We start from the raw sequence: 24,648 nt of genomic DNA on the forward strand, positions 1-24,648 counted from the left end.
CATCAAGACAAATTCTGACACAGCTGCTTTACAGAGACTGTGTGCAGTCAACCTCATGTTAGGTAATCCTTTGGTGTAAACTCACATTTCTTCATCTCCTGTCCCTTTTGTCCCTCATTTCCTATGACCCAAGAGTTGTCTGCCTTGCACTGTTGAACACAGTTCAGCTTTGGCAGTCTGGGGCTCCTTATACCCAGGGAGCCATCAAGGATGCTTAGCTGTGATTCTGTTAACAGTTACCAAGTGTGGTTCTGAAGTTTAGGGCTCACTAAAACTTCAGCTCTAACTACCTGCAGCCACTAGATAGCTGCTGTTTGGTCTGTGAGTCAAACACTGTTAGAAGCCATGAAACAACTTGATGTGGCACTTAGTGCTGTGGTCTGGTTGACAAGATGGTGCTCAAAGGTGTTGGACTCTGATCTTGGAGGTCCTTTTCAGCTGTAGGGATTCTGTTATTCGAATCCAGCTATAAATATTTCTAGCACACTGGTTATATCTCTTGCTTACAGTTAGGCCATTATTATAGTGGAGACTTTCGTGGGAAGTTGAATATGTTAATATTGTATGACAACCCCCCAAATACTATTTATGGGTCATTCCAAGGCTGAAGTAGATGGATTTTCATTGGCCATAGCTTAGGAAGTTTAGACAGCTGTGCCATTTTTTTACTGTGGTTTCCTTCATCAGAATGATCTGTTATACTTAAAAAATTTCAGTGAGTACAGCACACACAAAGTGCTTCCAAGAAGCACCATCACCTTCTGAGGCAGAAGACACTTCTATGGAATTGCTCTCAGCTTCTAATTCCTTATCTGTATCTTGGGGCAGCAGCTCTGTAGTCAGCAGCAAGATGACTTTGTCTGTGCTGACACTATGACATAATGTTGACTTGATCATACTGAAGTGAGAACAGAAGTTGTTTCACTTACCTGTGTTGTAGGCTATGGATGCTATTAACAGGGAATTGGGAGGGAAGAACAGATTGCCTTACAGACAGTGATGATTGATGGCATGTTGCTTCTAGTTCATCACCTTTTTAGCCCTAAATATGTTTTGTAGAAATCTTATTGCAAAACTAAGGTAATTACAGTGTAAGTGTAATTAAGGAGGATGTTTATGAGACTTCTGACATCATAAGTCATCCCCATATAATACTATGGGGATACTCCCAGTTTCAGGCACTGTTTTCTTGGGCAGGAGTCTGCTGATACCTTATGGACAGGTTTTTGTTTAAGCAAAGAATGGCCATGCCATTTGGACTTGATTTTTTTACTTGGTGCTCTGTTGTTCAGTTAAATACTGCCACTTACCCAGAAACTTAAAAATAATCTCTATAAAAAGGTTAAATTTAGCTGTGGTGGCTCTTATCCCAGTGGAGTATCCTCAATGGTAAGCAGTGATATTTTAATGACTGTAGTTATTGTACTGCAGGTTTAAGGCTTGAGCATTTTAGGATTGTACTGTTCCCCTAAAGTATTTTGCTAGTTTTGTTTCCAGAGCTGATCCATAGCAATTAGAAAAGGCTATTCTATTTCTTAGTGTTGAGGTTTTGTTAACGTAGGTGTAGTGATCTTCAGCTTTGAGGCTACAGGCTGCTAGCCTTAGATAATTGAAATGAGCAGTCTGAGCTTCTTCCATTTGTTTGGCAACTGCATTAGTTTTCAGTTCTGACTATTGCCAGTTCTGTTGGCTGCACTATATATATATATATCCAATAAATACACATGTACAGGTGTAGTCATCTGTCTTGTCATGCTTGTCAGCAGAAAGTTTTCTGGAGTGGAAGAACATTTTAGGTGTAGACTAGATAAGCAATTAGCAATGTTATGGTTGTTAGAAACTTTCTAGTAGAGCAGATGGCAGGTGATGTTTTTCTAAGCCCTGTTCTGAAATACTCTGTATAGACTTAGTAAAATGAAGTCTTGTATTATTTCAAGTGAGTATGTTTCTATAATGAACAATATCTTAGGATTTAACTTTTTTTGGAATGTTAACACATTTAACAGTGGAAGAAATATGCAGATTGGTGGTGACCTAAAAAAAATCTCAATGAGAGATCATGTTTTTGTGAGCAAATGATGAGCAGTACCTTCCCTCTCCCAGATGCCTTTTGGCTTTTACTCTTTCATATAAAGTTCCATATGCCAGGCAGCCTGCCAGCATTTGTGTCATCAGTTTGCCAAGTTGAAGAGTTGTTAGAACTTTTTTCCCATTGGAAAATTTTTCTTACTCGGCTTCCAAAAACCACCTCTACAAACAATCAAAATTTCACTGCTTTATTTGGAATCTTCATTTTCAATCCAACTTAACAGATAATTGGTGGATATCTCTTCATGAGCCAAACATTTGGTTAGTACTGATTCCTTTTTATTAATTTGTATTTTAGAGGAAAACTCATTTTTCACACTTAAATGTAATGTATTCCTAGGTTTTCCTAGACAAAGAAGGGTTAGGTTCTTCTCATCACAATGGGTCTCTGATTATTGATACAGACCTGCTGTGTGCCTGGTTTGATTTAGATTGATCTTTTATAAAATAAGGAAGGCCAGAATAGTACTTTTTTTTTTTTAGATGCCACCCATGCCCTGTAAAATGTTATCAGTACATTTCTTTCTCTACAGGCCCATCGTCTGGCCCTCTCCCAGCCGCCAGTTTATAGCCACAGCTTTTGCTTTTAGTCCTTAGAGGTGCTTCAGCTTGTACTCTGATTAAATTCTACTGCTTTTTTTACTACCGTTCTCAAGGTGTTCTAGTACAATATCCCAGTCCTCTTTTGGTGTCCAGTTTTTTGTTGTCATCAAAATTTACCACTGTTCTGTAAAACTCTCTTGGGGTTGTTTCTGTACAATGCTGTGGGTGATCCTCACTTTGCCCAGGCCTTAGTCCTGTTTAGTCCCCAGCTGCAGGTTTGCTTTGCTTTACTGGCCAGGCTGTGTGCTTGCTGTGCTGAGTGTCATCCAGGCACGTTGCAGCTTCCATGCTTTCATTATCTGGCACTTCCCCACAAAAAAGCAGATTTGTCGTTCTACTCTGAATTTTATTTGGTTCCCTGTAGTACAGTGTAGGACAATGGAATCATAAAATGGGTTAGGTTGAAAATGGTAGCCGAGATTGTCAAGTCCAACCCTAACCCAGCACTGCATGATATTGTATATATGTATGTCTTTTGTTCTGGTTCAAAGGAAAAGATACCAGACTTGAGAATCTCTGTGAGTATCAACACCACCCTGCCTACATACACACATTTCCCTACACACTAGGCCATGTAACATTATTCATCATTTTTGGGGGCCTGTTACAGAAATAACACGTTGAGCTGCATTGCAGTGTGTGGTCCTGCTGCTGGACCTAGCCCATGGTTGTGTTATTCTTTAATACAGAATAGCCTAAAAGCTACTTTTGTGTTGACTCACGCCGATCTCAGTTGGGAAGGTTCTCAAGGTAAGGCGTGTTTATGATCAGATCTTTTTTCCTTTTGTTAGAATTGCATGTCAGCAAAGAACAGGATGAGCCAGCTTAGTTTCAAGAGCACAGTGTGAGACTTGATTTTTTGATGGAAGTCTTTTGTCAGTATGAATGTGAAAAATGTTTTCCCAGGAGGAAGACAACAGAAAGCAACTTTTCATGGCTGAAATGGGTAACATAAAGAGTGGATCAGCAGAGAAGGATCTTATTAAAATGTTGATACATTTTAGGGAAAAAGAGTTCTCACGTATGGCAGCCTTGAGAAAACAGAGCTGGAACTACAAGAAGTATTTAAAGATCTTGGCATATGTCTTACAGTCTTAAAAGAAACTACTTTTCTATTAGGTTATGGTGTTTGTTTTATTTCCCCTTCCATATATCCAGGTTGTGGCAATGTAAACTGTGTGAAAGGTGGAGCAGGAGACACATTGCATAAGAGGATGCTGCTTGTTTTATTATATCTGGGTGACATAACAGCTTATGCTATGACTTAATTTTCCTTCGTGGAAGAGGAACCATTTCAATTAACAAAGGCATTTTCTTCTAGAATAATTCTGTATCATTCCCATCATAGTTGTTTAGATCGAGTTGTTTTGAATGCAGTTAGGAATAAAACTGTATAGGAAACTGAAACCCTGATTTTCTTTTTTTTTTTAACTTGACAGCACTATATGCAATATGATAATCTGGTTCAAGTTTTCCTTTGTGATGCCTAGAGTAAAACCTGCAGTATTTGGAATTTGCAGATCAGTAGATTGCTTCTCTTCTTTTTGCAGATTTTTTTTTGAGGCTTTAATATTAGTGGATATTAGTAGATGTCTTGTTTGTTCCAGTAAGTAAATCTTACTTTCTGTAACATTTGGTGCATTGTTAACTTCTAATCTCTTGTTAGCAGAACACAGAAACTGAAGTTTGTAATTGGAAGTACTTTGCTTTCCCAAGAAAAAGAAAGCCAGCATAGTTTTATAACTAAGCATTTTTATTTTGTGTCAACATAGAGTGTAGGGGTAGAAACTTGCTTAGTTTTCTAATTGGAGCAATATTTCAGAAATACTGTATACACAATAAAATAACAGTTGCACGTATCTTGAAATAGGACAGAGTCTTGTGCCTTTTGGACTCATAAAGCAAGCTACAGTGTTGTGAGTGAAGGATGGTGGGGCATGGGATGGTAGCAAAGCTTCTCAGAAGGAACATTGCTTTTTCTATAATATAACAAACTGAGGGAGGGAGGAATTTATTCATGTATATAGCAGGAAAAATCTGAGATGCAGATTGCTTTGTATCAGTATGGGTTGGGTTAGGCACATTGAGAGAATCTTACAGGATTTTTTTTATTTTTTTGCTTGTTTATGCCATGTTTAAATGAAGATTGTTAGTTAGGAGTAACCACGTGTTGTGTAGAGAAAAGTAATGATGGAGGGAAGCTGATGTGGTAATTGTTTATTTTATGTAAGCAAATTGAGATGGGTAGGATTTCTGAAGGCCTTGAATACCTGACTTCTAGAGTGAAGTAGTTTTGCTGATTGGTATGTGTCCTACATAAAAGGAAGGTTTTGGTGATGATAAAGTGGCTGTCAAGTCACTGTTTATCCTAAAATTACTTGATTTTTGTCTGTTTAGCTTGATAACTTAGATGTGGCACAGAAAACATATCAGTTACATGGCTTGTTTTATGCCTTTGGCGATGTGCACTGGAAAGTTGCCTATGCAGATTTGATTTGTGGAAATGGTGTTACATAGGTAAGTCATTCCGATGACTTCTGGTCCGGGGAGGAATGAGGATGAGTATTGTGTCATTGACTGGCTTTACAGTAAGTTTCAGTGAAGAACAATATCAGATTTAATTTTGTCTAGTAGTATATAATTCCTAGTAGAAGTCAGAAGTGATGCTGGTAAGTGGAAGGCAAACGTTTCTTCTGTGCTTGAGGCTTCTTGTGCCTTGGGCTTTTCTTTGTTGTTCCTCTTTTCCAGCTTATAGGAACAAGCCAAATAGGGCTTAGGGAAGCATGACCTAACGTGCCCTTCTCCCTATGTATGGTAGGTCTTAATTCTCAATGGATTATGAAGATTACCCACGTTTTGTCAACTTCAAATATGTTTGTTATGCCTAATGTGTTCACAACCTTCAAAGCTTTGTGTAGAAATAGACACATTGAGCAGACAGGATTTACCAGGCAGCATAAGACGTAGTTTAACAAAATCCGTCACTCTTCTGAAATTTACAAGGTTAGCAGTGTTTTTGTAGAAATCTGTGACCAGACGACCTTTCCCCCTTTGCGTTTTTCTGATGGATTTCTGTTTATGCTTGAAAGTTGGATATTGAAGGTCTTCTGACCTTGGAAATTGATCTACTCAAATTCTCTAGAGCCCGAGCTCAGGAACCTTTAGATCTTGCTCTGAGGTTTACTTGCTCAGCATGTATAGTTCTCTTCCTGTTTTGTTTTGACTTTTCATTTCACTTCAGTTGATAGTTTGGTTTTATATTGAAGGAAGCATTGTAATAGGCTGAGCTCAACAAATTATTTTTTTTAAATGCCAGAAACTGACATGTAGTGTTGGTTCTTGGCTCTGTCTGGGAGTAACACAGGAAAGTTCACTTTGGCAGACCTAAGTGATGATGAAATCGGTTTTTTCCTACGATTAAACAAGGTACCATGTGTTTGCCACTCTCACAGTAATTACTAGAGCTCAGAATTGATGTGTTAAATGATCATAGAAAACACCTGTAAAGAATTACCTTGTGTATTAATGTCATTCCTAGCAAAGTGAAATACCTTATAGTGCTTTTTTTTCTTCTGTTCTATTTTTCTGAAAGGAAAAAGCAACAGCTTGTGTGTGAAAGCACCTTTGTTATTGTATTTGGCCCACAAGACACAGTGCTGACCTGTTATCCTGGGATATTGGTATTGAATGTCATTCTAGAGATGTTTAAAGAAAAAGCTGACCATTTTTAGAGAGCTGGAACAAAGCAAGTGTCAGGAGAGGATGTGAGTTTTAAAATGTTGCAAAACAGATGTCTCCTAATTGATTTTTCAAATTTGGGTCTTGGAAAAGTAGTAATAACATCCTTAAAACAGCTTCACATAACTTTGATTTGATCTTATTGGCATCACTGGAAGTAATTGCTGTAATTAGAGCTGTGATCTGCTCTCTTATTGACATACAGGAGAATGGGAAAAATAATTAAAGTAATAGATTTGATGTGTATTGACTTATTACTTGCTGTAACTTGAAGGGAAAGTATGGACCTTCTAATTTATTTATTAATTCCAAGGAATTGCCAAGGTGATTTCTTTTCTTAGCCTAGCTTTGTTCTATAACCTAGAGAATTTTTGAACTAAGATGATGGGACAATCCAATACATTACGTCATTTGACTGAATTTAATGTAAGCTCCCTGGAGTGGAACTTGTTAAATCAATAACATTAGAGCCACTCATTTTTAAAGGAAATGGCACGAACCAATAATGACAAGATAGCAATAAAGGAGGAATAGCCTTTTTGGAGGCATTTCAAAAGAATAAATGTGTTCTTAGATCTTCTGATGTGTGATCATTTCAGAGACACTGGAACTACTTAGCTAATGTTGAAGAGACCAAATCAGAAAGCTGGCCATATGTTGGCTCTGTATAAAATGGGAGAGAGACGAGATTCTTGCAATATGATCAAAGATGTTATTCACAGTTAGCTGCGTGGTACTTAACACAATTCCAGACCACCTTCAAGCCTTAATCAAGGGAGTTCATTTGCTTGTGGAAATTTGAGTACCAGTACAAAAAACAAAGGTGGTTGAAGAGTAGTGCAAAGAATTTTTAAATGGCTATAAGTACAGTTTAAATGTATTGCTTTAAAGATGCAAACCAAATTGTACAGTTGTCAGTTGCCTTAACTGTGATTCTCCTTAAAGGAAAGGACTTTTCCAAGTTTAGTAGGTGCTGATTTTCCCTCAGTTTTAGGATAGGAAATAAAAAATGGTTAAATCAGTGCAACAGCTAGTATTGGCATTGTCTTTTTCAGGTACTGAGAAGGGGCTGCATTGTTTCCTGTTCTCTTATACAGTACTGATAGTTTAACTGATTCAGTGGTGTGAACTGATCCACAGTATTGAAAAAACTTGGAACTGAAAACACTGTTAAAGAGGTTAACAGGGTAGCATTAAGGGACTAGATTGTGTTTAGTCTATCCTGTATAACTCTGTATAAACTCAGTTTTAACAGAATACATAATTTAGAGAAAATATCCCTGAGATGAAGTCATACCAGGAATTGAATACAGGAAAATACCTGTGTTCAGAAGATCAGAATAGCAAAGGGGAAGATACTTCTGTGTCTCTCAGCAGCAAGAGGTTGTTGTGACAATCATTCTACAAGACTGCATCCCCACTGACTGCAAATCAGTGTTTTTTGTACGGGTTGTCTCACTGGGATTTTTTTGGTGCTTCACTAGATGAGACGTTCTCTGGTAGATGAATTTGCTATCTCCATGCCTATAAATAAAATCTGAAATTCATTCTCTTCAGTGCTGTATTTTTTTTTTTAGAAATTCCTTGTTTGCTTTCACAGCATCTTATGGAGATGTGGTGAAGACGCTTTCTTAGCTGATACTTATCTTAATCTTGCAAAGTATGGAGTAAGCAGCTTGATTTGTGTTGCTCAACCCTTCTGGTGGTGATGGCATTACCATATGGCCAGAAGCCACAGAAAGGCCACTAAGGTGGCTCTGCTGTGACACAGGGGAATTTTATTGTGTGCCAGCAGTTTTGTACTGAAGATGCAATTTTTCCATGTCTTTTTTTTTCCCCTGAGAGAGACTTTATGAAATGAATGTGCTTGTACACTGGTATCTGTCATATGTTTGAGGCAATGGTGACTAAGTTACTTGTGTGCTTGGGGCTACCAAACAAGGATTAGCTCCTCCTTAAGTGGGGTCAAGGCCAGGATTTCAGCAGACTCTGCCAAATCATGGCATTCTGACACTGTAAAGTAGTGGCCACTGTGGTGGCCCTGGGGCTGCAAACGTCAGTGATGTTCCACTTTGTCCGTCAGGCCCGATTTTAGGAGCTCTGCTAAGTGTGGTGGCAGCTGTGTGGGTACGGCAGGGTTTGGTTTTGCTAGACTTTCAAAATAAGTTGTTTGGAAAAATATGTTTAATGTAAGAAAATATGAAATGTGAGTATTATGTGAATCAAATCCTTCAACCACGTGCGTGCACTTCAAAAACTTCTGTCAGTGGAATGTGAACGCTTAGGGTGTGTGGATGGTCCCTTGTGAGCTTGGTCTGCTCGGCCTTGCAGCGGGGGCTCTGCAGCCATTTGGAGCAAACCACAGCAGCTTTACCTGTGTGTGCCTCTGCTGTTGGGCAGAGCCTGCCCTCTCTCAGGGCTGCCCGGCCTCTGGGGACCCTCCTGCGCAGGCCTGGCAGTGCCCGCGGCTCCTGCCCTGCGCTTCCAGCCAAGCTCTGCCTTCCCTCTGGTGCTGCCACCATGTCCCTCAGGGACAGGGCCTCGCGGCGGTCCCCGAGGGGCCGGCCCGGCGGTGCCATGATGAGTGGCTCCCTTCGTGCCCCGTGCCTGGAGCTTCATCCCCAGGTGGGTTCATCCTGGCCTCCTTGGGCCAGTGCCTTAGTGTGCTGCTTGTTTTCCACTCCTTTGGCCTGTACGGACTTCCTCCATGCTCCTTCCCTTTTTTAATTTTTCTTTTTTTAGCAGTTCCTATCATCTACAATTACTTTCATTTTTATATTTTAAGTACGAAAGAGCCTTATGGATTCCAGTATCTTTACAGATCACAAAGGTTTTGCCCCCTATTAAGTAAGCCTAACCCCTTCAGTATGTACCCCTCTGCTTGCTGGCTATTCACCTATTTTACCAGACAGTCTTCTGTTTAATTTGCTTAACAAAACCCATTATGAATAATTAAGAAAGAAATATGAAGTGTAGGTATTTTCTGGAGGGCTGGAAGGGTTGTGGTGTGGCCTTTGGTGTCCCTTCCTCTCTAGGATCTACCTGAGGTACACCAAGCTTGTACCTCATAAAACATCAAGACAAAACCATGGTTTTTCATGAGTATTCCTAACTATTGAATATTTGTTAAATCTAATGTTGAATTAAACTTTATAATATTTAGAAATGCCTAGACTTCCACAGTAGAGACATCAATGAGGATGTTGATACTCAAGTGAGGGATTAAAAAGGAAACAGAGCTGAAACCAAAACATTTAAGAACTGGAATTTTTGGTTTACCTATAAGGTTTCCAGCTAACATCACATTTAAGGAAAATCCTTTTCCATGTGTCCAGTTTCATATCTGTGCAGATGTATAAATAAAGCACAAAAAGATGTATAAATAATATTTCACTTACTGCAAGTAAGTATGTAAAATTAAAATGGAAACATTAGGATTAGGCAGATTACTATACACCACTAAGAACAAAACCAATATGCTATTTCTTCCTTGTTCTGCTATCTACATTGTAAGAAATCTGTTTTTTTATTGCTCTCTCTCCAACACTGACAAACAAAGACAAGGAGAGGGAGAATTACTTACCTAAGCATTAATTGGAAGGCATGAGTATTTGTTAGGTGATAGAAATTTTCCAGCTTTATGGCATTTGTCCCTCTCATCTCCATGGTCTAGTTCACTTGCCTTTGCACACACATACAAGGAGAAAGCACTTTCTGAAGTTCATTGTATTTCAGTTACCTGAACAAGTGTAGAAGAGCTCTCTGAGAAGGTGGTACTGTAGGGGTGTTTTCTGCAATAAGGCAAAGTAGAAAATGTGATTATAACCTCTGTGCTCTCAGTAGAGCTGAAGTAAGCAGCTTCATCAGTTGGACGCAGTGCTGTTGTAGAGACATTGTATTTTTTTTTTGTTGGTCTTGAGTGAAACACTAGTTACTCCCCAAGTACCAAAGTCAAGGTTTTCTAAACCAGCTAAGTTTGATACTGTGTTTACAGACTTATAGCAAAGTGCCTTGTAAAAATAATTACTAGTAAGAAAATCTAAGCAGCTTACAAAGAGTATTAGTACAGTTCTTACAGGGACACTAGATCATTGTAACTTTTTTGTGAGTTACAACTCACTTTTTGTGAGTTAGCAAGCCTTTCTTTTCACAATAGCTCCATTGGAACAAGTGAAAACATGCAATTTATTGTTTTGTTTTTCCTCTCCATTAACAGTGCAATGTTAGCATTACTTGTTACAAGGACACACTTTTGGTTTTATGTAGAGCTGAGGCATCATTTTATGGTATAGAGTATATGGGACAGATGATATAGGTTCTAGTACAGATGATTTAATGTATGTACTCAGATTTTACAGTACTTGCTTTGTTTTCACTCAAGATTTCAACTACTATATACTGAATAACATCATGGTGGTTGTGGCTGTTTGTACCTTTGAAATAGAGCTTAGAACTATGAGTCAAGAGAGGATGCTGAGTATGTGTATGGTGTGTGTGCAAATGAAATCTGAATTTGTCTCCAGGAAGTATTTTTATAGTATATTAAGATGATTTGGAGCTGTAGTTTTCTGATGGGATTTTTTCGTAGGACTTCAGCACTTCTCATTGGAAAGGATTTATGTTAAGTGCAAATACATTTCTGCATAGCTTCTATACTTTCCTTTTACTCTTTCTGTAAATGTAAAAATTTACCCAAACTGCAAACGAAACCATTATCTGTTTAATAGCTTTCTGCTAGTGTCCTCACAAAGGCATCTGGAGCTTTTGTTGCTAGAAGTTTGCAGTTGAACTCAGTTTTCTTCCTTTTGTAATGTTGTATCTTCACTGAAAAAAGAAAATCCAAACAAAAACCAACAACAAAAACCCCCATTTAAACCCCAGGGTCCTTGACTATTTGAATATTGTCCATAATAGATCTCCTTAAAAGTTACAAGCTTTCTTAACAATAGCAGATTTGACTCACTTGTGAAGAGTTAGAAGCATAATATCCTTACTCCTTGCATGTGCCAGAGCTTGTCAAACTGGTGTCAACATTGCTTTCCTTCTAATGGTGGGTCCAGTGCCATTTCCACCTCACAGTGCCCTCACAGAGGAAGTTGTGGCTCAGCTGAAGTAAAACGTTCCATCTGCCACTGGATAGCCTCTTGCATAAGCACATAATCAACTTACATTAAGAAACAAAGTAAGTCATTATCTCCTCTTATCAGAACACTTGGTCCATTTGAATTCAATGTACAGTGTATAATTGACCTGTTAGGAGCCATGTGTACTCGAAAAAAAACGAACAGATTAACTGGTAGGCTCACAATCTTGCTCTGCACTAGACCTACAGTAGTTATTTGCTTCCAGGGGTGTTCTTGTAGGATATGGTAACTGATATGGCTGCTGTGGCAAGGCTTCAGATGCAGTCATATTCTAAAAAGGAAAATAAATGTGAAAATATTTTCTGCTTTCCTTGATTTTAGTCATAACTGCTTATTTATAGGAAAAAATGTTGAGTTTCCTTTTCTGTTTGTGCTGTGTCTCCTATGATGATTCAAGTTGTGGTCTATGCCTGATATTCCCTCTATCTTTATTAAATGTGGTTGTATTTTATTTCTAAGGAATTGTCTAATGGCATGCCTCCTATAAGCAAGAAAGATTAATTGTTTCTAGATGGCAAAAGTAAATTACTTTCCCCTCCTGAAATTCTCTTACTTATGGATTGTTTGTTCTCATTTTTAGAGGAGGGGAAAAAAGGAAAGTATTAGGAAGTGGACAGAAATAACTCCTGTAAGACATTGTACTGCCAACCAGGGCACTGCCAAGGATTACTTATCTCATTTGTAGTAATGGCTCCTTGGGCTATCACCTGAAGTTTTATTTCTGGCACTATCCTTTTGGTGTCTTGCCCCATTTTTGTTGCCTATAGGACAGCCGATCCTGCCTGTAGGATACGTGTCCTGAAGAGTGCCTCATGTTGTCAAAACACATTTGGAAATGTGGATTTTACAAAACTGGTCACGCGCTCTTCTGCAGAAATCAAACATGCCTCATTCATTAACAGTCTGTATTTCTGTCTATGGGTGACGTAGGATTTCTAGAATCTTGTCATTTTACTGCATTTTGGGGGGAACAAAGAAGTTGGTCTAGAACAAGGATTTCTGATTTGATTTAGGGATTGCCTTTGGCTTTCAGCATTTTTAAAGGTTTAAGGTAAAGAATTACCTAATAGAATAAATGTCATGAACGGTTAGGCTTTTTTTTACAAAAACAGCCTGAAACAGACTTTTGTTTACAAACACAGTTGGGACTGAAATTGGCCAGGTAATCAATGACCTCATGTTAGCCAGTTTAGAGAGAGCATAGAATTGCCTTTCCTAAAATCACTGAATTCTAAGCATTTGTCTTTCAGTTTATGCAACCAGCTGATACCTGGAAGTTATTTGATCTAAACCTCTGCTCAGAATATGGGCAGTTTTATGGTTCATTGAACTTTGGAGTCAGTCAAATCTGATTCACACTTCCGTATTTGTAGATAGTATCAAATGATTACAAAGTATAGAGCTGCTGTGTACTTTTGAAAGAAGCAATATTTGGCATATATGTTCCAGTATAATAACAGCATTGGATATTCACTTTATAATTCTTATTTCCTCCACACTAATGTAAAAAAAAACCACCACAGTATGACAAGCTAGTTTAATAGTCCCCATTCTTTTTCCCAGCCTAATTTTGCAGCAACTGAGAGTTTTCACTTTGGGGTTTTTTTTCACTTGGACTGATTACAGGAATTTCTAGTCCAACAGGAAAAGACACATGAGGGGGCATGCTGTTTTCTGGGAATTAGTTTTATTAAGCATGAAAGCTGAAACTTTAAAAGAGCATTTGTCTATTGGACTGTTTTCAAAAAGAGCACTAGGGAAAATCTATTAAAAATATTTCCTTTGCTGTTGTAGTATCTCCATTTCTTAAGTATGTGTATTCATTTGAAACAAAATAATTGTTAGCAAATATGCTTTTTATGATTATTTAGCTATTTCACTTTGCAGGTTCTGCCTGTCATACACAGCAGATCAAAATAGATAATCCTGATGATTCTGGTTCAGTACTTTTTTGATACTTTTTCAGATACTTGAAGTAATATCTCTCAGGTGTTATTCTTCTATTATAAAGGTGAATTATTAATTTTTTGGGTTTTTCCTCTAAGATAATCTGTCATACAGGCTATCCAAGAGCTGGCTTTATTCAGCTTGGTTTCTGAAGGAGCTGTAGGGCCTGTGATGCCCTTAGGTATATGTATGCTTTTTCAAATTTGCTAAATGGAAGTCTTTCCAGCCAGCTTGTACTGGGAGCTTATTTCTGTTTGCATTTCCCAAAATGTGGGGTACAGAGACTCCTTTTACTGAGAAGAAAATTTATTTACGTTTTTTTCTTGTCTTTTTTCTTTTGCTCATCATTGAAAAGCAAAGGAATGGCAGATCAGCCTTTGAAGTCTGAGAAACATTTCTTCAGGAAGATTATTCGAGATATTAGTTGATGTTGTGGAGTATGTTTGTCTAGGAGGAAAAAAATGGTGATTTTTCTTAGATTCTAGAGTCCTGAGGTAGTTTTATGGCAAAAAGCAACTATCCCATCACAAGTTGTTTTTAGGGGATGATGTATTGTAACTATTCGCCTCCATCCCTTCCTACATCAAAGAAGTCACAGCAGTAAATCAAAGCCTAAAAGTCAGTGACTTCTCTTAGGTTTTTATGTATGCTTTTGCTGCTGTGTAGTAACCAGCAGCACCAAAAGGTTGTTAAACCTCTTCTCTGTATCACTGAATGACAGACATGTGGAGGTTGAGATTACACTTATCTCATCCCAGACAAACCTGCATAACCTCCTTTGCCTTTATTATCACAATCATTGCAAGTCAGAATATATTATCTCAACCTACAGTACAGAAGTACAGTTCTAGACTTGATAGAAAAATCTTTCTTTACAAATCCCTTTCCTTTTCTGCATGAAGGACACAGAGCAGTTTTGATATATTGAAGTGCAGTGTGGACATTTTGTCTTCCACATATAAATAAAAGGAGGTGTATGCATCACTGAAAGCTTAAAATAACATCTCCCTTATTGTATAATTATACTGATAAAAGTCTCATAGTAACATTTTAAAGTGGGAAGTAGCTATAGTTTTGCTAAAATAACAATTTGAACCACCTTTGCTTCTGACCAAGATGGTCTTGCATATTGTGCTTAGTATACTGGAGCTTGACTTAGATGTGTTGGGTGTACTGTGTTGGCAATACTTTGAGTTCTCTGGCTATTATTAATGCTGTAATTAGTAGTATTTTATAGGTATGAAATGTTTACTCAGGGTGGCTGTTCATTGTAGATCAACTTGTAACTTACAGCTGATTGACTATTTGTTGAGAAAGTGTTTTTTTTAAATGTTCCTCACCTTTGCTGTATCACAAATTTCCTCTGAATTATTAATGATATCCTGGTTTAAAATTCACCCTGTCTCCACTGAACTGTTTAAGATGATAAAAACTGAAAGTCTGTCCTTGAGTTCTGGTGTCCTGCTTGTTCAGGGATTAGTTAGATACTGGAGTTGCTCTGACTTCAGTTCCCAAAGTGTTTAGTTATAAACCTTCATTTTCACTGTTTCAAATGCTAAGCATTCACTATTTTGATTTGTCAAGTTTGTGATTTAATTACTTGTATAACAGATAGTCTGGACTTTCTAGTTAGGTTTTTTTTTAACTAGCAATTGGCAACTAGCTTCTAACTAAGCAGTCAATATTGTAATGAATTTTTACATGTTATATATATCTTATTCTATATGTGACTATATATGACAAAAGAAATAGCTCTAATGTAAAATTATTTTTTATTAATATCTAACTTCTAAAACACAGCTAATAGCAAATGCTAGTAAAGTTTATTTTTTGTAAATATTTGACTGATTACTGTAGAATTTCTTGAAGTCTTTTGATGTTTGTAAAAGTACAGCGTTGTGAAATGTTTATTGTACTTCAGATTGTTCAGTTGCAAGTCTTTAAATCCATTCTTTGAGAGTAAAAGTAAATATTAAAGAGTTCACTGCATCAAAAGAGTTGTAAAGTAATGTTTAATCTTAGTGGAATTCACATTCCTTAAGTGCAGTGAAAACAAAAGGGGTTCTAAAATCTTGTGGCTATTGGTGTCATAAAGTGCTTATGCATCATAAGTAGGTTTACTCATACTCCTGATGTGAACACTCAAAGCTACTGAATGTCCTTTGTGTCATTTTATAAGTTTAAAATTTTTGTCTTTCATCTATGTAGACTTTATCTGAAGTCAGATTTATGATCCTGATGCCTGCTAATTTTGGGAAAATTTAAAAGATCTTCACTATTATGCATGAGGATGAATGTGGCATTTCATCAGTAACACCTATGTGTTAGGAGGTAAAATTGTAAAATAGTTTGTGACCTCTTACCTGAATCAACTTATGTTTTTTCCCCTGAAGTACTTCAACATGTGGCATTGCTTTGCAATATAGGTAGAAGTAATAGCCTAAAATTGTATATTCCTTGAATATAAAAGTGAGCTGTACTTGAACACTGTTGTATATGTAAGAGTTAGAAGTACATTGAAAGTGTTTGATATAGCTCCAAATAAATGTTTCATTAACCTTATAGCCATCTGTAATTAGGGTCCTTCCTTCTATCAAAGTGTCTGTGTGTTCATCAAGCTGAACTTGCATAACATCAGATTTGGTGTTGATGTGCAACAAAAAGCGTGGAAATGAAGGAACAGGATCAGAGTATCACCTGACTCCCTGGGTCAGGGTGGTGGCAGCAGTCTGATTAAATGGTGGCTGCAGTGCTCCTGCAGTTCCAGGTGTGGTTCTGTTGGAGCAGTGATCCTGTAGAAGGGTGGAGTTTTCCTCTGGAAGTCCTGTGGTGGTGTAGATGGGCCTGATCTTGTTTTGGGAATCCAGTGGAGAAGACAGCTGCCCCTCTGGCAATCCAGGGGGAAAAGGTTGCTCTCTTGTTCCAAATCTGCGATTGTATCCAGGAAGGAATGCTTGGCTTCTCCCCCTGGGCATCTCACAATGAGATTATGTAATTTTATCAGTCATGCAGTGACACTCAATGGTCCATTAACAGAAGATATCTCCTGGAAGGAGGATTGGTTTGTGGAAGAGATTAAGAGAACTGCCCAATTAACAGAAGATAACTGCCCCACCTCTAACAGATGGCAAATAGAATACATATCTTACAACCCAGGACAGCTGTCATAATCATAATATAATACAAGATCTTCTGTCTACTAGAATCATAGCTTCACTAGCTCTATATCCATTTAGGAATGAAAATAATTTTGAAGTCTAACAGGCACTGACCATTAAGGTAGTGAGTAGTTGCTACTTGGCAGTGAGCATGTTTTACAGATTTAAATGTGATGACAAAGGTTAACAATGGGAGGAGGTGTTTTCTTGACATCAAAACTACATTATATTTTTGTAGTAAAAATAGGAGTAGAGGTCTGCTGCTCAGCTGTGTGTCAGTAGAATGCAGAGTGCAATGATTAACTATCCTTTTTATTTTTTCATCCACAGTTTGCTGGTCTTTAAATTGTTGAAGTAAACATGTAGATGAGGCATTTTCACAGCCCTTTTACTGAGTATAAAGAAGAATGCAGAAGGGTTTTAGCAAACAAAAGGGGAAGGGTCAAATATATGGTAAAATATGTGGACTATATTTAATTATCTTTGTCATGGAATATATTTTAATTATCTTTGTCATGGAATTCAGATGGGAAATTTGACCCCTCCCCCTTTTGTTTGGTAAAATCCTAGTGGAAGGTGGTGTCTCTCTGGCTAGTTCTGACCATGTCTGATGGTAATTTACTGTTCTAGATATAAAGCATATTTTTAGGGTACAATTTCTTTTTGAATCATCTGAAGCTCCTGTAAGAATACCGTTTAGGAATGGATTTCATTGCATCTGATCTTGTAAATCTTGCTGATGCATACCATCTCCATATGCATTATGTTGTTCCTTGGAAAAAAATCAAAACAGGTATTCTTGCTTGATTTTTCTTAATAACTTAGTTACTTAATAATTAAAAATGTTAATTTAAAAGAAAGAACTGGTGTGGCATATCTGTAGGTTTATTACTTATTTTTGAATGAATGAAAGCAATCTGCTGCTTCCTTCCCTCCATCATCCTGTTTCTTTAGAATCTGTAAATATGATGTAAAAAAAATTAACATGTTCTGCCCTGAAAATTTGATTGCTTTAGATTCTTTTTCTTGTTGGATTACTGCAAACAGAAGGAACTATTGGCAACAAAGAGTAAAAGAAAAAAATCTGCATTCTGAAGTATCTATACAACTCTCTTGAAAACATCTTTGTGGATACTCTGAGTGACTGGCACTGCATATAGAACTTAGTGGCCTTCACTTGCCTTAAAAAAATGAAATTGCTCTTCTTTTACGGCTTTTCTTGGCACCTAAGGAAGCTGTAAATTTCCTCTGCAAAGCTTAATTTCAGATGTTTGTCTGGAACTACTTAGAAATAAACTTGATTTTTAATTAATTTAAGTACTAAGGCTGTCAAATATCCTGTGTCTTACGTGACACTTTGCCTTCTAGTTTCTCTTACCACTGCACTTTGTAGTGTAGTTTTTTTCTCATTTGCCTTTCTAATTGCAAGTGAGACCCTTGAAAGGATTTCCATGTAGAGGCAGTCCTTGAGCGGACCTGGGCAGAGGAGCAGGAAGCACACAGTGTCCCTGTCCCACTGGCAGCAAGGGTAAAAATGTGTCAAAACTGGTACATTGACAGGAAGGAAAAGTGCAGGAAAAAAGCATTTTTCCTGATGCCCAGTAACTCATGTACATCACAGATCTCCTTTCTTAGCATTATTGAAGTGATTCCATGAAACAAGATGAAGATTGTATATTAGGATGGAATAGGAGACTTCTGTCTCTCTCACTTTTATTGTTACTTTCCATGGAAAGAAACAGGGAAACTACAGATTCACCTGCAGAGAAAGCACAGGCATCAGAAATAGCTATACCTAACCAGCCAATATGTCAGCAGCATTTGGAAATTAAATTGACTGCTTAGAAAAAAATCTGTCTTTGAGTAGCTGAGGTGAGTTTTTATGTATGTGAAACAAAGAATTATTGTAACCCTTTTTAGGAGGAACACAGATCACTGGCTTTGTCATCCAGGAGGTCAAATTATTCACCCATTCAAAGTACAGAGTATGGGGAATTTAGATAAAAATTATGTTCCAAACTGGAAATCAGAAAGGAGAATTAGACTGTCTTCAGAGTGCTATATTGCAGTGTCCCAGTGCCAGCTCATGTGACACAACTGGAATATAGTTTTATGAGGATAGCTTCAGAAATGTTTTACTCTAAGTATGATGCTCAAGGAGACATGAACTGGAAGGCTGAAATAAAATTTTTATTAGGGACACACATAGAAATGTTAGGTGTTTTACGGAAACTGGAATGTTTTCTGTTGTGACAATGTCTGTTCTAACAGATGTGATTTACAGAACTTTGCCTCATTTTGTCATCATACTTTTCCATTTCCTCTTCAAAAATGTCACAAAAACTTATTTCAGCCTATTACTAAAATCCATTTCCCCTTCTGTCTGCATACACAAGACCCTTGCAGGAGGTGGAAAGAAAGATCAGAAAACCAGGATGCACCAAGTAGTGGAGAATATGGCTTGGTTGGGAAACTTGTGGGCCTGGCACCATTTTCTGTAGTAAAGAAGTACCTGCCTATGCTTCTAATCACATCTTCTCCCTGAGAGTCATAAATAAAATAATATATTTGAAGTTAAAGAATGTTAATATCTTATTTCTTTTTCCTCTGCATAAACTTAGGTCCAATATTCTGTGACTTGTAGGCAATTGATTGGCGAGAGTTTTAATTTCAAATGTTATTTCTGACAAAAATCCTCATCCAAGGTTTTAAAATTCATTTGCTCAACTTAAATAATATTCTGTGGCAACAGATGCTATTTTGGGTGACCCATAGGAAATGTGTTAATTAGTTATAGAAGTTTCTGGGAGAGAGTTGTTCTGGGTTTTTTTTTTTGTTTGGTTGGGTTTTTGGGCGTTTCTTTTTGTGGTTGCATCTGAAGAGCTGCATTTCGGTGTTCCATTAAATTAGTTATTTAGTGGCAAATGTCCATGACTTGTAAGTGAATGAAATAATTTCCCTTCTGTTTACAATGTCTCATATTGAGGTAGTCCTTTTTCCAAATATAAAACCTGATAGGGTATTTATCAGATCATTATAATGGTTCTTTTATCTGCGCTACTCTATATTCATGCAAAACATATTGTGAACAGCTTTCAACGTTATACTCTTCATTCTGAGCTTGGCAAATTCATAGGAAGGGGTGGTATAATGCTGTGCACAAAATATAGAGCTTAAGTGCTCTCTCTATAGGTGTTTGTGAGTTGGCCTATCATTTGAAATTTAATTGAGATCCTTTAAATGGGTGAGAATTTCACCCTTTATCTCCACAAATACATACATACAAATTAGAGATTTTTTTTTTGCAAAAGTGGACTACTTAAAACTTAATCTATTTTACTGGTTAGCAACTTTAGGAAATGTAGATTATTTAAAATTATTATTTCTTTAGTTGGATTTTTGTTATCTATAGATCAAATCTACCCTTAAAAGGACTGGATTAGGAAAGATGTGTACTTTTCAATCTGTACTCTGTGCCATTGTTTGTGAAAGAAGATGGCTGCACCTATTCCTGCAGAAGGTGTCAAGTGTAAAAGAGCAGGTACTCAGAATTTCTGACAAAGATGAGATTACATGGTCTCATGGCTTGGTAAATACTGCATGATGAGGATAGTTTCCTTACAGTATTCAAAAGGAAAACAATTTTTTTTTTCTCTTCACTTTAGTGAATTACAGCTTTGAGATATTGAAGTTGTTACTCTTCACTGAATGAAAAATTGGAAACTGAGAGCCTTTAGTGCAGAGCTGTTGTAATGCGTGAATGTTTTTTCACACTGTGCACTATCAGTTCTTCCTGGAGATTCTGAGTGATAATGGCTTGGAAGTATCTGTTATCCTAAAACTCCAAAGTGGTTGAGCAGCTGTGTGTTCAGTGTGCAGCTTTAACAGTGGTGCTAATTGCTTAATTGACATCAAATATTCGTGATTCAGTAAAACACCAGGCTGTTAGGAACGCCTGCCTCTATTGGTGTCAAGTACTTCTGTGTGGAGGAAAGGAGTCACAGCCTGGATGAGCAAGGCTATAGCTGATGCTTAGAATTTGTTGCTGTCAAATCTGTGCTTAGAGTGCACTATTCCTTTTAATCAAAAAGCCTTTAGAAAACAGTAGAAGAGAATACTGTTCAATGAAATGTACTTTGAGCTTGGCCAGGGCAGATTGATTGAGTTTTTAGCTATACTTATTGCATATTAACTTATTTGAATAGTGTTTGTATTTATGTTATTTGGAGAGAAAATAAAATACTGAAGATTGTTGCTGTTAATTATACCTGAGTTAATAGTTCAGGTGGAGAGTCAGGAAGTGTCACTCAGTGTTTCCACTGATTTCAAAATCATATGTTTAATCTCTTTACTAAAAATAGGGGGAAAGACTTGGGATCTTTCAAAGTCAAGTTACTTTTCCAGCAACTACCACTAGCATCTTCCTATCATCTTTTTGCTGTCACCCATTGAATACCAAGCCCATTGTCTTTTCAGGCAATACATTTGTTTAAATGAAATCTAGATAAAAATTACTGAAACTAGCATGAAGATGAATCTCAAGCTAGTTTCAGTTTGATTTTTCTAAATCAGAAAAAAATAAGCTGCAGAAATACTTAAACTCTTAAGGTAGAAATCCTGTTAACTGTTTCTGTCTCTGTGCCTTTGTCTTTTGCTGGTCTTTGCTTTCATGGTTGCTGACACTGCTTGAAAGAGTGAAAGCTATGTAACATTTCATTGATGTGCCACTAAAACTAGGTCTCAGTACATTGAGCTTTATACTATAAATAGAAGCAGATAATGCTAAGGTATATTTATGGTTTCTTGGGCGTATTCTTAATGGGCTTAAGCAGTGGAACTTAAAAAAGAAGTTAATGTAGTTTGTAGTTTGTTCTTCTGGCGGTGGCATCAGACTACTTTTTTCAGTGACTCTGGTGACATTCTCTAAGTTGTAATGCCAGAACACTAAAAACTGTCAGATCAGGGTGTTTGGCTTTGGAGGTTGGCATTACAGGACATTCAGTTGCTGTAGTTTGATTTCTCTATGTGGCCCATGTCCTGGCTTCAAGTGCTGTTTTTCTAAAGGTATCTTTTTCTGCTTCACACAAGTCTTGCCATATTGAGCAGTGCATCTGATTTTGTGTATTGCAGTTCTGCTTCACTGGCAAAGAGAGCCTTACTCTCCCATGCTTAGTTTTTTACACTTGTACTAGGTGTGGTCTTGGAAGTTTAAAGTTGTTGAATTAGGTTGGTAAAGTGCATTTATTTTCTGTAACATATTAAGATAGTGAAATAGAAAAAATGTTCTGTGCTAGCAGATAATTTAAGTTAGATATGGTTTTATACATTTGTGGTAAATTTATCAATAATCTGTGATAAAACCAGATGAAATTAAGCTAATAAAGAGATTGTCTTTTATTTTATATTGATGCTTAAAGTAATGCCTTGCTTTAGGGACACAAACTCCAGAGCTGTTGGCTTCCTTAGTGTTGACACAGTACTCCAGGGCTATCAGACCTGTAAATACTGACAGTAATGGCAGGAGGGTGCTGTTTAGAGCTCCATCTTCCCAGGTCCATAGGTAATTTTGGAGGCCTGTTTTAACCGAGTCATGATGAAGACTCAATGTATGCGGTGAAACTTTAAAAAGTGCTTTTTTGAGCTAAGAGTGTTGTCATGCTGTTTGGACTGATTCATAATAATTGTGAGATAAATTTTCAATCTGGGCCTCTGTAGAGGAAAGCAGAAGCTGAGGGATTTCTTCTTGGTTTTTGAAGTATATGTGGCATTCCCATTAGCAGTTTAGGTAATCATCTCTGTACTTAGGCACTTCACTTATCAGGAGTGATCTTTGTGCTGTGTTTATGTCTAGCATGTCCTTCCTAATGAAAAAATGTACAATTTGATGTATTTTACAGGAATATCTCACATTCCCTTATATTTCTAGGAGTATTAAGTGATGCAAGTGTCAGTAGATAATTTCTGTGCATTGTACATTTAGTGCACTGACAAGATAAAAAAAGGACTGTGTACAGATAAAATGGTAAAGATACCATGTTTTGTTATTGCCATAGAAGTAAGGTGGAATATAGAAACATTGACATGCTTTACTTCCTCCCAAAATGCTTTGGCTTGCTCAAAGCATGTTATCTGGCCTTCAGGAATGGGCTGAATGACACTTGACTTTTGACAAGTCCACTTGGTGGTAAGGGAGAAGTTGTCTGACGGGAAAATCAATGCAATTTTTATACTGACCCACGTCCTAGTTTTGAGCCTGTGCTAGCTGTGGCATGGGAGAAATGTGTGTGCACTCCCACTGAGCTAGGGGCAGTTACAGGGCTTAGCACAAGTCCTGCCTGGGCTATTGGTATGTCTTAGGAGGGGCTGTCATCTTTACTTCCTTTGTGAACAGCTTCATATAATGTATTAAGTGACTCTTTCAAGTTACTGGAAGTTGAATAACACATAAGAAAGAAGTGGGGTTTACTTTTGGCTTTAATTTTATGCCTAGTATTGAAATTTGTCCTTTGGTGTCTTCTGAACATAATGCCTTCATTTTTCTGTTGTGTAAGAATCAAGTAATGATTTTGGGTCCTTTGTGTCTGCTTCTAGTATCTACTTCTGGGATGGCAGAAGTTACTTTTCTTTAATCCTTCTACTTCACTTTACTTGATGACTTCTACTCAGCTATTTTGTGGTTAATAGTCTGTGTCCAATAGGTTTTCTTTTTATATTTTTGATGTTCTCTCCAACCTCGAGAAAGTCATGCACATCACAGAGATAATTGTTTTATTAGCTTAACTGCTCCAAACCTGCAGAGTATTGCAAGATTTTATATGTCTATTCCCAATAAATTATGTAGAAAATGATCTTTGGCTGTGTTGCACTTAAGGGCAGTGAAAAAATCACAGATGTGAATTGATGAAAAAAATGTTAGGGTGAATGTTCAAGTTTGAGAACTAAATTTTGTTTTAGGCTTAATGGCCAAGTGCGTACTAGTAAAGTAAATGGACCTCTTGACATGAAGACTAGCTAGAAAAGAAGGAACCTTGTCTGTATGACTAAACTCTGTCAAGAACTGCACAGGAGCATCCAGCTGCTGCGGAGAATGATGCCTTGGCTGTGTAAACTACCAAAGTCACACTGTTTGTTTGGGGTTAGTTTGCTCAGTGTCAGTCTGACAGGTCACCTCTAGAGGCAGACAAGCACCGGTGCCCAGGAGCACTTTCAGGACGTATTTAATGTACTAAGTACCATGTAGCTGTTGAGGTTGCAGAAAAGAAGCTTCTCTCTAATATGCTTAATGAAATAATGTGTAAATGCCTCAGTGCAACATAGAGCAGAGGTTTTGAGCTTAATTTATGACATATTTAAATTACTCCAGATTTTACCATATGATGGATGATGTTAAAGTTGCTGATGCCAGGGCTTCTCCAAGTGTTAGGGATGTGTTCTGTGCTTCAAAAATGTTTTTCATAAGGTAGGTGTGAATTAGACTGTTGACTAAGGGATGGTAGTTTTACAATCTATGTCCTCAAAAAATTTACTTCTAAATTTTAAAAATTGGTTATTTTGGTTTTGTGTAAGTACTTTTTTTACAGTTAATAGAACACAGAAATAGTAATTTTGGGGAAGCTGTAGGTGCAGTAGAGTTGGATGCGAATGTGAAAATTTGGCACACCTACTTTTTTTTCCTACAGCTTTCATAGAAGAGGAAGTGCTCTGAGTTGACAAGCTGAGGTCTTTTCCTGGCAACTTAAGAGTATCTAAGCTTGTTCATGTGTGGAGAAATGATTACTACTAGTATTTCAGGAGAACAGTTTCACTTTGCTGCAAATGAAATTCTGAGCTATGGCTGGCTAGTCTCAAAAATGTGAAGAATTTGTCATATATTAAAATATTTTGATTAACACAGATTTTTATTAGTGGTGAAAGAGTAAAAAATGTATAAATACTAAGTACCTAATTTGACTGAGGGTCTTAAACAATTC

The 24,648-nt window shown here is 37.3% G+C and overlaps 1 protein-coding gene across 3 annotated transcripts in view; it reads left to right on the forward strand.

Moving 5' to 3' along the window:
* ATP11A (ATPase phospholipid transporting 11A) overlaps positions 1-24,648 on the forward strand; it is a 119,037-nt gene that overhangs the window by 32,428 nt on the left and 61,961 nt on the right. The gene's annotated exons all lie outside the window — the stretch shown is intronic.

This window comes from Molothrus ater, chromosome 2 (assembly GCF_012460135.2).
Source record: "Molothrus ater isolate BHLD 08-10-18 breed brown headed cowbird chromosome 2, BPBGC_Mater_1.1, whole genome shotgun sequence".
In the NCBI taxonomy this organism is placed as follows: Eukaryota; Metazoa; Chordata; class Aves; order Passeriformes; family Icteridae; genus Molothrus; species Molothrus ater.